Source organism: Gopherus evgoodei, chromosome 8 (assembly GCF_007399415.2).
Source record: "Gopherus evgoodei ecotype Sinaloan lineage chromosome 8, rGopEvg1_v1.p, whole genome shotgun sequence".
Taxonomy (NCBI): domain Eukaryota; kingdom Metazoa; phylum Chordata; order Testudines; family Testudinidae; genus Gopherus; species Gopherus evgoodei.
Window position 1 is genome coordinate 113,803,320 of NC_044329.1, and position 13,822 is coordinate 113,817,141.

General features: G+C 51.8%; 1 protein-coding gene across 4 annotated transcripts in view; it reads right to left on the bottom strand.

Annotated features, from left to right (window-relative positions):
- The window catches only part of CFAP57 (cilia and flagella associated protein 57), a 162,776-nt gene that overhangs the window by 66,805 nt on the left and 82,149 nt on the right, over positions 1-13,822 (bottom strand). The window lies entirely within an intron of this gene.

The window sequence follows — 13,822 nt, forward strand, 5'->3', positions numbered from 1 at the left end:
TTGGCGACCGGTTTGCCATCTGGCGAAGTCTTGCCTCTGCCAGGGCTGAGGGTAAGGACAGTGCAGTTGGGGCCGGAAGGGCCTGTGCTGAGTCACTGGCGTGTGCATGTCTAACAAGCGCATAATGACCTTGTTGTCTTTTAGGCTCTGCAGCCTAGGGTCATTTTTATCTGAGAACAGCCCTTGGCCCTCAAAGGGAAGGTCCTGAATTGTGTGTTGGAGCTCCGGGGGGAGGCTGGAGACCTGCAGCCACGAGATACGATGCATAGTCACTCCAGAGGCTACAGTCCTGACAGCTGTGTCCGCGGCATCCAGGGAAGCCCAGAGGAAAGTTCTTGCCACCTTCTTTCCTTCATCGAGGATCGCCGAAAACTCCTGTCGTGTGTCTATCATAAACCTAGGATTCCTGACCAGCCTTTGTACTGGACAGGCAGTTCAGCTGTAGGCAAGTCTACAGCTTGTGACATGAAGGGGTAAATTGTCACTTGGGCCTTTGGGTTGATGAATTTGGGGTCTACGAAGGATTGGTGGATAGCTGACACTTGTGCCCCCGTGTCTCTCCATGCAGTAAAAGACGGTTACTCACCTTTGTAACTGTTGTGCTTCGAGATGTGTTGTTCATATCCATTCCAGTTAGGTGTGCGCGCGCCGCGTGCACGCTCGTCGGAGACTTTTTACCCTAGCAACACTCGGTGGGCCAGCAGGTCGTCCCCTGGAGTGGCGCCGGCATGGGGCCTGATATATACCCCTGCTGGCCCACCCGCTCCTCAGTTCCTTCTTGCCGGCTACTCCGACAGTGGGGAAGGAGGGCGGGTGTGGAATGGATATGAGCAACACATCTCGAAGAACAACAGTTACAAAGGTGAGTAACCGTCTTTTCTTCTTCGAGTGCTTGCTCATATCCATTCCAGTTAGGTGATTCCCAAGCCTTACCTAGGCGGTGGGGTCGGAGCGAGACCTTGCGGACTGCAAAACCGCTGCGCCAAAAGCGGCATCGTCTCTAGCTTGCTGTACCAGTGCATAGTGTGATGCGAAGGTGTGCACAGAAGACCATGTGGCCGCACGGCAGATTTCCTGTATGGGGACATGAGCCAAAAACGCGGCCGAGGAAGCCTGAGCCCTGGTAGAATGGGCGGTCAGGGGTCCCGTTGGCACACTGGCCAAGTCGTAACACGTCCTGATGCAGGACGTGACCCAGCATGCGATACGCTGGGAGGAGATTGCCATGCCTCTCATGCGCTGTGCTACTGCCACAAACAATTGTGGTGAACGCCGGAAGGATTTTGTTCTCTCAATGTAGAACGCGAGAGCTCTTCGGACGTCCAAGGAGTGGAGCTGTTGCTCTCTTCAGGATGAATGCGGCTTTGGGTAAAAGACTGGCAGGAAGACGTCTTGGTTAATATGGAAGGCGGAAACGACCTTAGGGAGGAACGCCGGATGCGGTCGCAGCTGTACCTTGTCCTTATGGAACACTGTGTACGGAGGGTCCACGGTCAGAGCCCGAAGCTCCGAGACTAGCCGGGCTGATGTAATAGCGACTAGGAAGGCCACCTTCCAGGATAGGTACAGCAGCAAGCATGTGGCTAAGGGCTCGAAGGGAGGCGCCATGAGCCTGGTTAGAACCAGGTTCAGGTCCCAAATAGGGGTAGGCCGTTTGACCTGGGGGTAGAGCCGCTCCAGGCCCTTGATAAATCTTGACACCATTGGGTGAGAAAAGATGGACTTGCCAGCCTCGCCTGGGTGGAAGGTGGATATAGCCGCGAGGTGGACGCGTAGAGAGGAGATCGCCAAGCCGTGCTGCTTGAGAGACCACACGTAGTCCAAGATGGTGGGGACTAGTACGGCGAGTGGATCGTGGTCGTGTTGACTGCACCAGCAGCAGAAGCGTTTCCATTTCGCTAGGTAGGTGGAACGTGTGGAAGGCTTCCTGCTGCCCAACAACACTTGTTGTACTGCATCGGAACAGCGCAACTCGGCTTGGCTTAACCAGCCAGGAGCCATGCCGACAGATGGAGGGACTGTAGATCCGGATGGCGCATCCTGACGAAGTCCTGTGTGATCAGGTCCGGCCAAAGAGGTAGGGCAATCAGATTTGCCAGGGAGAGATCGAGCAGCATGGTGTACCAAGGCTGCCGCGGCCACGCAGGAGCGATCAGGATGAGGTGGGCCTTGTCTCTCCGGACCTTGATCAGGACTCGATGGACGAGAGGGAATGGTGGGAAGGCGTAGCAAAGGCGACCCGTCCACGGTATGAGAAACGCGTCCGACAGGGAGCCCGGGGAGCGGCCTTGCAGAGAGCAGAACACCTGGCATTTCCTGTTCGATCTGGAGGCGAACAGGTCTATCTGGGGAAACCCCCACCTCTGGAAAATGACATAGAGGACCTCCGGACGGATGGACCATTCGTGGGACAGGAAGGATCTGCTCAGGTGATCCGCCAGGGTGTTCCGCACTCCCGGGAGAAAGGAGGCCACTAGATGAATAGAGTGGGCTATGCAAAAGTCCCACAGACGTATTGCTTCCTGACACAGCGGAGAGGACCGAGTCCCGCCCTGCTTGTTGATGTAATACATGGCCGTTGTGTTGTCCGTGGATACCGCAACACAACGACCGTGCAAATGGCGTTGGAATGTCTGGCATGCTAGGCGAACGGCCCGTAGCTCTCGCACATTGATGTGAAGAGTCAACTCTCTCTGTGACCACAGGCCCTGTACGCAGGGTCCCCAGGTGCGCCCCCCAGCCCAGCGATGATGCGTCTGTTATTAGGGACGCTGATGGCTGTGGGGCGTGAAACAGGAGGCTCGCACACACTTGGGAGGGCATTGTCCACCAGCCTAGAGAGCCTAGAACATTTGGTGGAATCGTTACAATTGTGTCTATGGCATCCCTGCGTGGTCGATAGACCGACGCGAGCCAGGTCTGCAACACGCGCATGCGGAGTCTTGCGTGTCTGGTGACGAAGGTGCATGCGGCCATGTGCCCCAGGAGAGCGAGGCACGTTCGAGCAGATGTGGTCGGGAAGGCCTGCAGGCTTGTGACCATGGACACTATGGCTTGGAATCGGTGCCGGGGGAGGCTGGCTGTCGCGAGGTTGGAGTCCAGCACTGCCCCTATGAATTCTATGCTCCGCGTAGGCACCAGAGTGGACTTGCCCGGATTGATGGTCAGGCCTAGGCTCGCAAACAGCTCTGTGATGATGGCGATGTGTCCGGTCACCTGCTCTTCCGACGTGCCTCGGATGAGCCAGTCGTCGAGGTAAGGGAAGACATGGATACGACGATGTCGCAGGGCAGCAGCGACGACCGCCATACATTTGGTGAACACCCGGGGGGCCGATGAGAGCCCAAAGGGGAGGACCATGAACTGGTAGTGGTCCTGATTCACCACAAAGCGGAGATACCGTCTGTGCGGGGGGAAGATCGCAATGTGGAAGTACGCATCCTTCATGTCAAGAGCGGCGTACCAATCTCCTGAATCCAGGGAAGGAATGATGGTTCCTAATGTTACCATGCAGAACTTGAACTTTTTGATGAATTTGTTCAGGCCTCGCAGGTCCAGGATAGGTCGTAGGCCCCCTTTTGATTTGGGGATTAAGAAGTACCGGGAATAAAACCCCTTGCCCCTTAGCTCCCTTGGCACTTCCTCTATAGCCCCAATGGACAGGAGCTTGTGAACCTCCTGGACGATAAGTTGCTCGTGAGAGGGGTCCCTGAAGAGGGACGAGGAGGGAGGATGGGAGGGGGGTGCAGAAACAAACTGAAGATGGTAACCAAACTGCACCGTGCTCAGGACCCAACGATCCGAAGTCAGCTGGGACCAAGACAGTAGGAAGTGGCGGAGGCGGTTGAGGAAATGGAGTGGATCCAGAGAGGGGATTGGTAAGCTGCTCTCGGGTGCACCTTCAAAAGTTCGCCTTGGGTCCCTGCGGTGGCTTCTCGGACCCGGAAGTGTTACCCCTTTGAGGACCTGACTGTCGTCTGCGATTTGGCCGGCCTCGCCTCCGGTTGAAGTCTTGTCTGGGGCGAGGCGGGGGGTAAGTGCGCTGATGGTAGGGGCAGAATGGCCTTCTCTGAGTCTGGGGCGTGTGCATTCCCAGAGAACGCATGATGACCTGGTTATCCTTTAGGCTCTGTAGCCTGGGATCCGTCTTTTCAGAGAAGAGACCCTGCTGGTCGAATGGCAGGTCCTGGATCGTGTATTGCAGCTCCGGCGGTAGTCCGGAAGACTGCAGCCACGATATACGGCGCATGGCTACGCCCGACGCCAGAGTCCTCGCTGCTGAATCTGCGGCATCTAAGGACGCCTGTAGCGAGGTTCTGGCGACCCTCCTGCCCTCTTCCAGGAGAGATGAAAATTCCTGGCGTGAGTCCTGAGGGAGCAGCTCTGCAAATTTGCCAACAGTCTCCCAGGTGTTGTGGCTGTAATGGCTCAGGAGGGCCTGCTGGTTCGCCACACGGAGCTGAAGGCCTCCAGCAGAATAAATTTTACGTCCCAGCAAGTCCATGTGTCTGGCTTCCCTGGATTTTGGAGCAGGAGCCTGTTGGCCGTGGTGTTCCCGGTCATTGACTGACTGCACCACCAAGGAGCAGGGAGCGGGGTGTACGTAGAGGTACTCATACCCCTTGGATGGTACCATATACTTCCTTTCCACGCCTCGGGCAGTGGGTGGAATGGAGGCCGGAGACTGCCAGATGGTGTCCGCCTTTGCCTGGATCGACTTAATGAAGGGGAGGGCTACCCTGGTCGGTGCCTCTGCCGAGAGGATGCTTACTACCGGGTCCTCTACTTCCGGGACTTCCTCTACAGGAAGGTTTATATTTTGGGCCACTCGCCTCAACAGGTCCTGATGTGCCCGGAGATCGATCGGCGGGGGCCCTGATGAAGACGAGCCCGCTACCGCCTCATCCGGGGACGAGGACGAAGACACCCCAGGGAGAAGCGGTTCTTGCACTGAAGCCTCGTGCAGAGGGGCCTCCGTTTCCCGGGAATCCTGCTGCCCCATGGTATCCGTGGGGTCTTCCTCCGTACCTGAGGGGGGGGGGGGCGACTGATTGTGGCCTCTGGTGCACGACGCTCTGGTGGGTTGGAGCGAGCTTGTCCCGAAGGTTCGCCCTGGGCTTTGTGGTATGCCCAGGGCGTCCAAAAGGACCATTGAGGTGGACCCTGGTCTGTGTGGGCATGCACATCTGAACCCCCGTAAGAGGCGCTGTCCATATGGGACAAAGCGGATGAGTGCCTCGAAGGCCAGGGAGGAGCCGCCTATGACTGTGGCAGGCCTCTGCGCATCCCGACTTCACTGAGTGGTGCCGGTGAATGGTACCGGGAGTCATGGCGGTACCGTGATGTAGACCGGGACCTGCTACCGGCTCGGTGCCGGGAGGTCGACCGGTGCCAGCCGCTGCCGTGCCGGGATCGGCTGCGGTATGAACGTCGGTGCCGCGATCTAGACCGGTGCCGCGAGTAGTACGACGGCGACCTGGATCTCGAACGGTGCCGCGAGTACGACCGGTGCCACAGGTAGCGGTCCCGGGACTGCGAGCGGCGTCTAGATCTCGAGCGGCGACGCTGTGAGTTGTCCCTCGATTTAGATCGGGACAGCTGCTCGGTAGTGCCTGGCGAATGCGGCCGTACCATGGTGGGCTTGCCCAGCGATTGTATAACCCGCACCGGCGGTGCCGGGGGTTGGGGCAGCTCGGGCTCTGTCAATGCGATGATGTCACGTGCCGCTGAGAAGGTCTCCGGCGTGGAGGGCGCGACGAGCTCGACCCCTGTCCTCACTGGGGAGCTGAATGGCACCGGACTCAACGGCCTCTGAGGGGCCGGAGTCGACGGTGCGGCGACGCTCGGTGCCGCGGCAGATGACGGTGCCGGGCGGTCAGATTTTGAGGCATGCTCTGACTGTGGTGCAGTTGCAGGCACCGCAGGAGCCCTGTGCTTTTTGCTCCTTGGGGAGAGGGAGCGGTGCCGGCTAGGGTGCCGGGCCGGTGCCGAGCGGGAAGTTGGAGCCCTCGTCGGCGCCGGGCGGTCTGGAGCGGAGGCGACACTTGGTCCCGGTGCCGGAGTCGCTGCCTCCATCAGGATCTGCTTCAGGCGACTGTCCCGCTCTTTCTTAGTTCGGGGCTTGAACGCCTTGCAGATCCGACACTTGTCCATAAGGTGGGACTCGCCTAGGCACCTCAGACAGGAGTCGTGCGGGTCTCCTGTTGGCATCGGCCGATGACAGGCCGCACAAGGCTTAAAGCTGGGTGAACCGGGCATGGGCCCCGGCACCGCAGGGAGGAAAAAGGGGCGAACCCCCAATCCTCAGTATAACTATTTACAACTATACTTACTTAACTTTATAACTACAACTAACACTATAATAACTAAACTATATACACTAAACTACAGAAGAGTGAAACGCTAGGGAGGTGGAGAACGGCTAGGCGTGCTCCACAGTTCCAACGACCGACACGGGCGGTAAGAAGGAACTGAGGAGTGGGTGGGCCAGCAGGGGTATATATCAGGCGCCATGCCGGTGCCACTCCAGGGGGCGACCTGCTGGCCCACCGAGTGTTGCTAGGGTAAAAAGTCTCCGACGAGCGTGCACGCGGCGCGCACACACCTAACTGGAATGGATATGAGCAAGCACTCGAAGAAGAACCTTCTTTCTGCCCACTCTCAAATTTTCCCTACGCTCCAAGGGTATTTGAGAGGCATCTGGGCCTGGGGATCTTTTGTGTGATGGTGATGTAATGAACTGCACTCGGATGGCGTTCTTTGGACAGTTGGCCTTGATATGTCCCAGTTCATTACACTTAAAGCATCTTCCATCTGATGGATCACTGGGCCGAGGTGAGTTACTGGAGACTGGTGAGGTGGAAGAATAGTGTGTCTGTGGCTTTACTTGGGTTGTAGGTGGGGTTTTTGGCTGCCCTCGGTTGTAGGGTTTATGGTCGGTGTGCCCCCTGGGGTATTCGTTCCCCTTGACTGTAGCTTTCTTGCTTTCTGCCACTTCCATCCATCTGGCTCCAATCTCCCCCGCCTCAGCGAGATTTTTGGGTTTTCCATCTTGTATGTACCATGTTATGTCCTCAGGAACACCATCCAAGAACTGCTCCATTTGTATGAGGAGGTGCAGTTCTTCCAAGGATTTAACATTGTGTCCTGATATCCAGGCCTCATAATTTTTCCCAACATAGTAGGCGTGTTTGGGAAATGACACATCTGGTTTCCACTTTTGGGTTCTGAAACGCCGACGGGCATGATCCGGGGTTATCCCCATTCTGTATCTGGCCTTGGTTTGAAAAAGTTTATAGTCGTTCATTTGCTGCTTAGGCAGTTCAGCTGCCACCTCTGCTAAAGGTCCACTGAGCTGTGGCCTCAATTCTACCATGTACTGGTCTTCAGGGATGCTGTACCCAAGACAGGCTCTTTCAAAATTTTCCAAGAAGGCCTCGGTGTCATCACCTGCCTTGTAGGTGGGAAATTTCCTGTGCTGTGGAACCATAATTGGCGAAGGGTTGTTAGGATTGGCTGGCGCATGCAGCCCAGCTTGCGCTAAGTCCAGTTCATGTTTTCTCTGTTTTTCCTTCTCTTCATTTTCTTTTTGTTGTTTTTCCATTTCTTTTTGTTGTTTTTCCATGTCTCGGTGGTGGACCATTTCTTCTTCTTCTTGTTTCCTTCTGTGGGCCACCTCTTCTTCTTCTAGTTTTCTTTTGTGGGCTGCCTCTTTGGCTGCTTGTTCTCTTTTGTAGGCTGCCAGTTTGATGCTTTCTTCCTTTTCTTTCAGCTCCACCTCTTTTTGTCTTTTTTCCAGTTGTCGCCTGTGTTCAGCTTCTTTGATTTGTTCTTCGGCCTCCATTTTTGTTGTATTGGAAGGCATGGTTCCTGTTTTCTTGTGTTGGGGTGCCCTCCGGTGTTTATTGTCTGAACTGCAGGCTCTGTTGCCTCCTGGGGTCTGCCTAGCAACAGTGCCTTTTTCCCTTTCTTCCTCTAGCTAATTTTTTCAATGTAAATTAAACCAGAAAAACCACTTTATTTGCATGAGTACAGTGCTGGTATTTGACTCCTAATGGGAGTGCTATTGTGTGACAAAAGACCCGTAACAGCTCCTTAATGGTTTCTTGCTTAATATGCAAGCCACAACTGCCAGAGAGCAGAAAAAAAAATTCTCTCTGGTTCCCTTTTAAAACCAAACTGTTTCTCTCTGCTAAAAAGCCCCTAGCAGAGAAAAGAAAAATATAATATTCCTACTGGCTTCTTGATTGTATCTTTCCCACAACGCTGCACACCATATCATAAACCTACTCCCAGTTTTGGACCTTAGCGTCCAAAATATGGGGGTTATCATGAAAACCTCCAAGCTTAGTTACCAGCTTGGACCTCGTAAAGCTGTCACCACCCAAAAAATTAGAGTGTTTTGGGGTACTCTGGTCCCCCCAAAAACCTTTCCTGGGGACCCCAAGGCCCAAATCCCTTGAGTCTCACAACAAAGGGAAATAAACCTTTTCCCTTCCCCCCTCCAGGTGTTCCTGGAGAGATACACAGAAGCAAACTCCGTGAATCTAAACAGAGGGAGTCCACCCTCTCTATTTCCAGTCCTGGAAACACAAGCACTTCCCTCTTCACCCAGAGGGAATGCAAAGTCAGGCTAGTAAATCTAACACACACAGATTTCCCCCTGACTTCTTCCTCCCACCAATTCCCTGGTGAGCACAGACTCAATTCCCTGGAGTCCCCCACTAAAGAAAAACTCCAACAGGTCTTAAAAAGAAAGCTTTATATAAAAAGAAAGAAAAAATACATAAAAATGGTCTCTCTGTATTAAGGTGACAAATACAGGGTCAATTGCTTAAAAGAAATATGAATAAACAGCCTTATTCAAAAAAGAATACAATTCAAAGCACTCCAGCAACTATATCCATGTAAATACAAAAGAAAAACAACAGAAACCTTACTGCCTTACTATGTTTGTACTCACAACTTGGAAACAGAAGATTAGAAAGCAGGAAATAGAAAAAATCACTCCTCATAGCTGAGAGAGTACAGGCAGAAGACCCAAGAACAAAGGACTCACACACAGACTTCCCTCCATCCAGAGTTGAAAAAATCCTGTTTCCTGATTGGTCCTCTGGTCAAGTGTTTCAGATTACTTCTTTCCAGGTGAAAGAGACGTTAACCCTTAGCTATCTGTTTATGACAGTGTCCTGCGGAAGCAACTCCTTAAATTTGTCTGCTGCTGCCCAGGTATTATAATTATAGTGGCTAAGGAGGGCTTGCTGATTGGACATGCGGAGTTGGAGTGCGCCTGCAGAATAGACTTTGCACCCTAGCAAGTCCATGCGTCTCGCATCTTTTGATTTAGGGGCTGGAGCCTGCTGGCCATGGCACTCCCTCTCATTAACCGACTGGACAATGAGGGAGCAAGGAGGAGGGTGGACATAGAGATATTCATAGCCTTTGGAGGGCACCATGTATTTACGCTCTACACCTCGTGCAGCAGGTGGGACAGAGGCCGGAGACTGCCAGATCGTGGTGGCATTGGCCTGTATCGTCCGAATGAAGGGAAGAGCCACTCTAGTGGGGGCATCTGATGACAAAATGTCTACCACTGGATCCTGTACCTCCGGGACCTCCTCAGCCTGCAAGGTCATATTTTGGGCAACACACCTGAGGAGGTCCTGGTGGGCCCTGAGGTCGATTGGTGGAGGGCCAAGAGACGAGGTTCCAGCTACAGCCTCGTCAGGGGAGGATGAAGAGGAAAGACCTGGAACAAGTGGGTCTGACAAGGGCTCCTCCTGGTGGATGGTCTCTGTCTCACTGGGGAGCTGGGAGTCCTGAGGCTGGATCAACCCTTCCTCCAAAGGAGGAGGAGGAGGGTGGGTGATCGTGGCTTCTGGCACCTGGTGTTCCGAGGTGGCCGAGCGCGATGGACCTGGGTGAGAGCCTTGGGCCTGATCGTACGCCCAAGGTGTCCAGAAACTCCACTGCTGCGGCGCATGATCTTGAGGCTGGGGCTCATGGAATAATGCAGCAGGCACATCGGTGTCTGGGGCGTATGCACTATCCACCTGAGAAGACATGGACGGGTGTCGGGATGGCCAGGGAGGAGCTGAGCGAGCCTTGTATGAGTCCTTCACTCTCGCCGCTGGAGATCTCCTCGGTGCCAGGGATCGGTACCGGGAGTCATATCGGTGCCGAGAGCGAGACCGGGACCTACAACCGGTGCAGTGCTGGGAGGTCGACCTGGATCTCGAAGGCCTGAGGCGGGACCGGTTGCGAGAGTCTCGGTGACGGGAGCGGTGCCTAGAGCCAGAGTGGTACCAAGAGTACCGGGCAGGATGAGAAGTGGATCTGTGCCGTGAGTATGACCGGTACCGCCAAGGTGAGCGGTGCTGGGACTGTGAGCAGCGTCTAGACCGGGACAGTCCATGAGACCGCGAGCGGCGCCAGGACCTGGATCGAGATCGGTGCCAGCTTGCTGATTCCAGTGAAGGTCTCATTGTGGTTGGCTTGCCTCTGGAATGTATTACCCGCACCGGCGGTGCCGGGGGTTGCGGCAGGGCAGACTCAGTCATTGCTATAAGGTCCCTGGCTGAGGAGAATGTCTCCGGTGTGGAGGGCATCATAAGCTCAACCACAGGCCTTGGCGGGGAGCTCTCAAGGACCTGACTCGATGGCCCTCTCGGGACCAGAGTCGACGGCACCACAGTCGTCGGTGCCACAGCAGGAGTAGGTGCCGGGTGGTCCGAATGAGGGTGAGTCTGTGTCGAAGGTATGGAGGCAGCGGAGGACCTCCGATCAGGTCCCTGTGCCGGAGAAGGCCGGTGCTGAAGTGTCTTGGTGGAGCCGGCGCGGTCCGGTGCAGGAGGAGCGCCGTCAGCGCTCGGTGCCGAGGATGGAGGGTTCAGAGCTGCCTCCATAAGGAGAGTCTTCAAGCAAAAGTCCCTCTCCTTCTTTGTCCGCGGCTTAAATGCCTTACAAATGCGGCACTTATCTGAGATGTGCGATTCCCCAAGGCACTTTAGGCAAGCGTCGTGGGGATCGCTTGTGGGCATTTGCTTTTTACAGGCCGAGCACGGTTTTAACCCTGGTGAACCAGGCATGGGCTCCGGCACTGGGTGCAGGGAAGGGCTAATGCCCAAACCCCGCTAAACTATATACACTGTCTAAGAACTATAAAACTAATTACACTATAGACTAATTTAACTATATACAACAAGATATCGAATAAACAAGGAGAAGTTAGGGAAGTGGAGGACAGCTAAGCCGCGCTCCACTGTTCCAACGATCGACACGGGCGGTAAGAAGGAACTGAGGAGCGGTTAGGTCGGCAGGGGTATATATCAGGTGCCATAGCGGCGCCACTCCAGGGGGCGACCCAGCCGACCCACTGGGGTTGCTAGGGTAAAAATCTTCCAATGAGCGTGCACGCACGGTGCACATACCTAACTGGAATGGATATGAGCAATCACTCGAAGAAGCATTAAAGGTTTCTCAGCTTACAGCCCAGAAAAAAAATAACGGTAAGTGGTTTAAAGGTGTCTACTACAAACAAAAAGTAACGGTGGCGTAAAAAAGGTAAACCTCTCAATAACCCTCAAATGTATGCAGCAACAGCAAATCAAAAAGCTGTGCACTAGCTTCGAGCCAATGTTCTCAGCCACCTCAAAACTAAACAAACAGACATATCACTCCATTAACACAGGTAATGCTCACCCAATTAAAGCCCAACCTCATCAGCTGGCTCCTCAAGCCAAAACTGCTATAAAACAAAAAATTCAAAACATGATACAAATGGGGGTAATCCACCCTTCTAAAGTGCATGGGCATCTCCAGTAGTTCTAGTTTCCAAACCAAATAAAAAAATACGCTTTTGTGTAAACTACCCTAAACTAAATGCTGTAACTCGTCCACACAACTATCCAATGCCATGCACAAATAAGCTATTGAAAAAACTAAAACATGCCCAGTTCATCTCTACCTTAAACTTAACCAAGGGGTACTGACAAGTATCGCTAAATAAAACCACCAAAAAAAGGTCAGCCTTCATCACCAATGTAGGGCGATATACATTTAATGTGCTCCCTTTCCGGCTGCAAATTGTACCCACCACTTTCCAAAAACTTGTAAATAGTCTCTTGGCAAAATTAAAAAAATCTGCAGTCGCCTACCTTAATAATGTGGCCATCTTTTCTAATTCATGGGCAAAACACCTAAAGCACTACAAAAGGTCTTCAAGCGCATAAAAAAAGGCAAAACTAACTGTTAAAACTAAGAAGTGTCAAATAGGCGTAAACAAAGTAACTTATCTTAAATGGCAAGTGGGTCAAAAAACTATCAACCCCCTATAGTCCAAAGTAAATCCTATCCAAAAGTGGCCTGTCCCAAAGTCAAAAAAACAGGTCCAAGCCTTCTTGGGCTTGGCCGAATATTACAGGCAACTTGTAGAGCAAATTGAAGGGCAGAGGGATAGCTCAGCGGTTTGAGCATTGGCCTGCTAAACCTAGGATTGTGAGTTCAATCCTTGAGGGGGCCACTTGGGGATCTGGGGCAAAAATTGGTCCTGCTAGTGAAGGCAGGGGGCTGGACTCAATGACCTTTCAAGGTCCGTTCCACTTCTAGGAGATTGGTATATCTCCAATGATTACCTTTACTGCACTACAGCCACATCGCTGCCCCACTTGCAAACCAAATCAAACAAAAAACCAGCCAAATGCAGTTCAGTAAACCCAAAAAGTGTCAAATGGCTTTTAGCCAGCTTAAAGCAACACTCATGTCTAACTCTGTGCTAAGGGCCTCAAACTTTAACAAACCTTTCCTAGTAACCACAAATGCATCCAAGCATGGTGCAAAAGCAGTTTTAATGAAAAAAAAATCAGAAATTCTATCCTGTAGTGTTTCTCAGCAAAAAACTGTCTAAAAAAAAAAAGCCACTGGTCAATCACCAAAAAAAAATGTTACACCATTGTGTATGCTCTAAAAAAGCTATGCCCATACGTTTGGAAATGGCATTTCCACCTACAAAAACAACCATGCTGCACTAAAGTGGCTTCATACCGTAAAAAAAAAAAACAACAAAAAACTTCTTAGGTAAAGTTTAGCTCTCCAAAATTTTAATTTTAAAATACAACACATTTCAAAAGCTTCTAACAAAGTGGCTAATGCACTCTCCTGTAAAAATTTCCCAAAATTAACTGGTTAAAATCGTCCTTAAAATATAAAAAATATTGCTAGTTTTTATATAATCAGTATTATATCTAAAGGTGCATGTGTCTTATTAACTCTGTTTTCTCCTAAAGCTCCAGAAAAAAAACACAGCCAGTATAAAACAGACTGTCCAACATCATCTGTGATTTGGGGGGCATGTCATAAATATAAAAAAAAAAGGGTAACAACCTTTATGTATGCAGTAATATAAAATCTCTCTTGGCCAAAGGTACAGAATCACTTACCTTTAAGGGATTAATCAATTCAATTAACCTAGTTGGTACCTAACAAAAAAAAAATACTTTCAAATGGGGGTGGGAGTGGGGAGTGGACTTTTGTGTGTGTTTGTCTGTGGTCTTTGTTCGTGGTCTTTTGTGTGTGTTTCCTCTTAAAACAAAATAAAACAAAAACCCAAGCAGGTAATCCAGCTTCTACTAAAATAATACATCTAAAATTACAAAAATTATAAGTAATAGCAAAAAATGCATTAAAATAACTTTTGTTTTATCATGTAAATTTACCCTATGCTAAAAAAAAAGGTTTATTCCTGTTTTGTAACTTTAAAGTAAAGCCTAAAGAAAAAGCCAATGTGTTTTAAGTCTTTTTATTACCCTGTAAAATTACCTTCCAT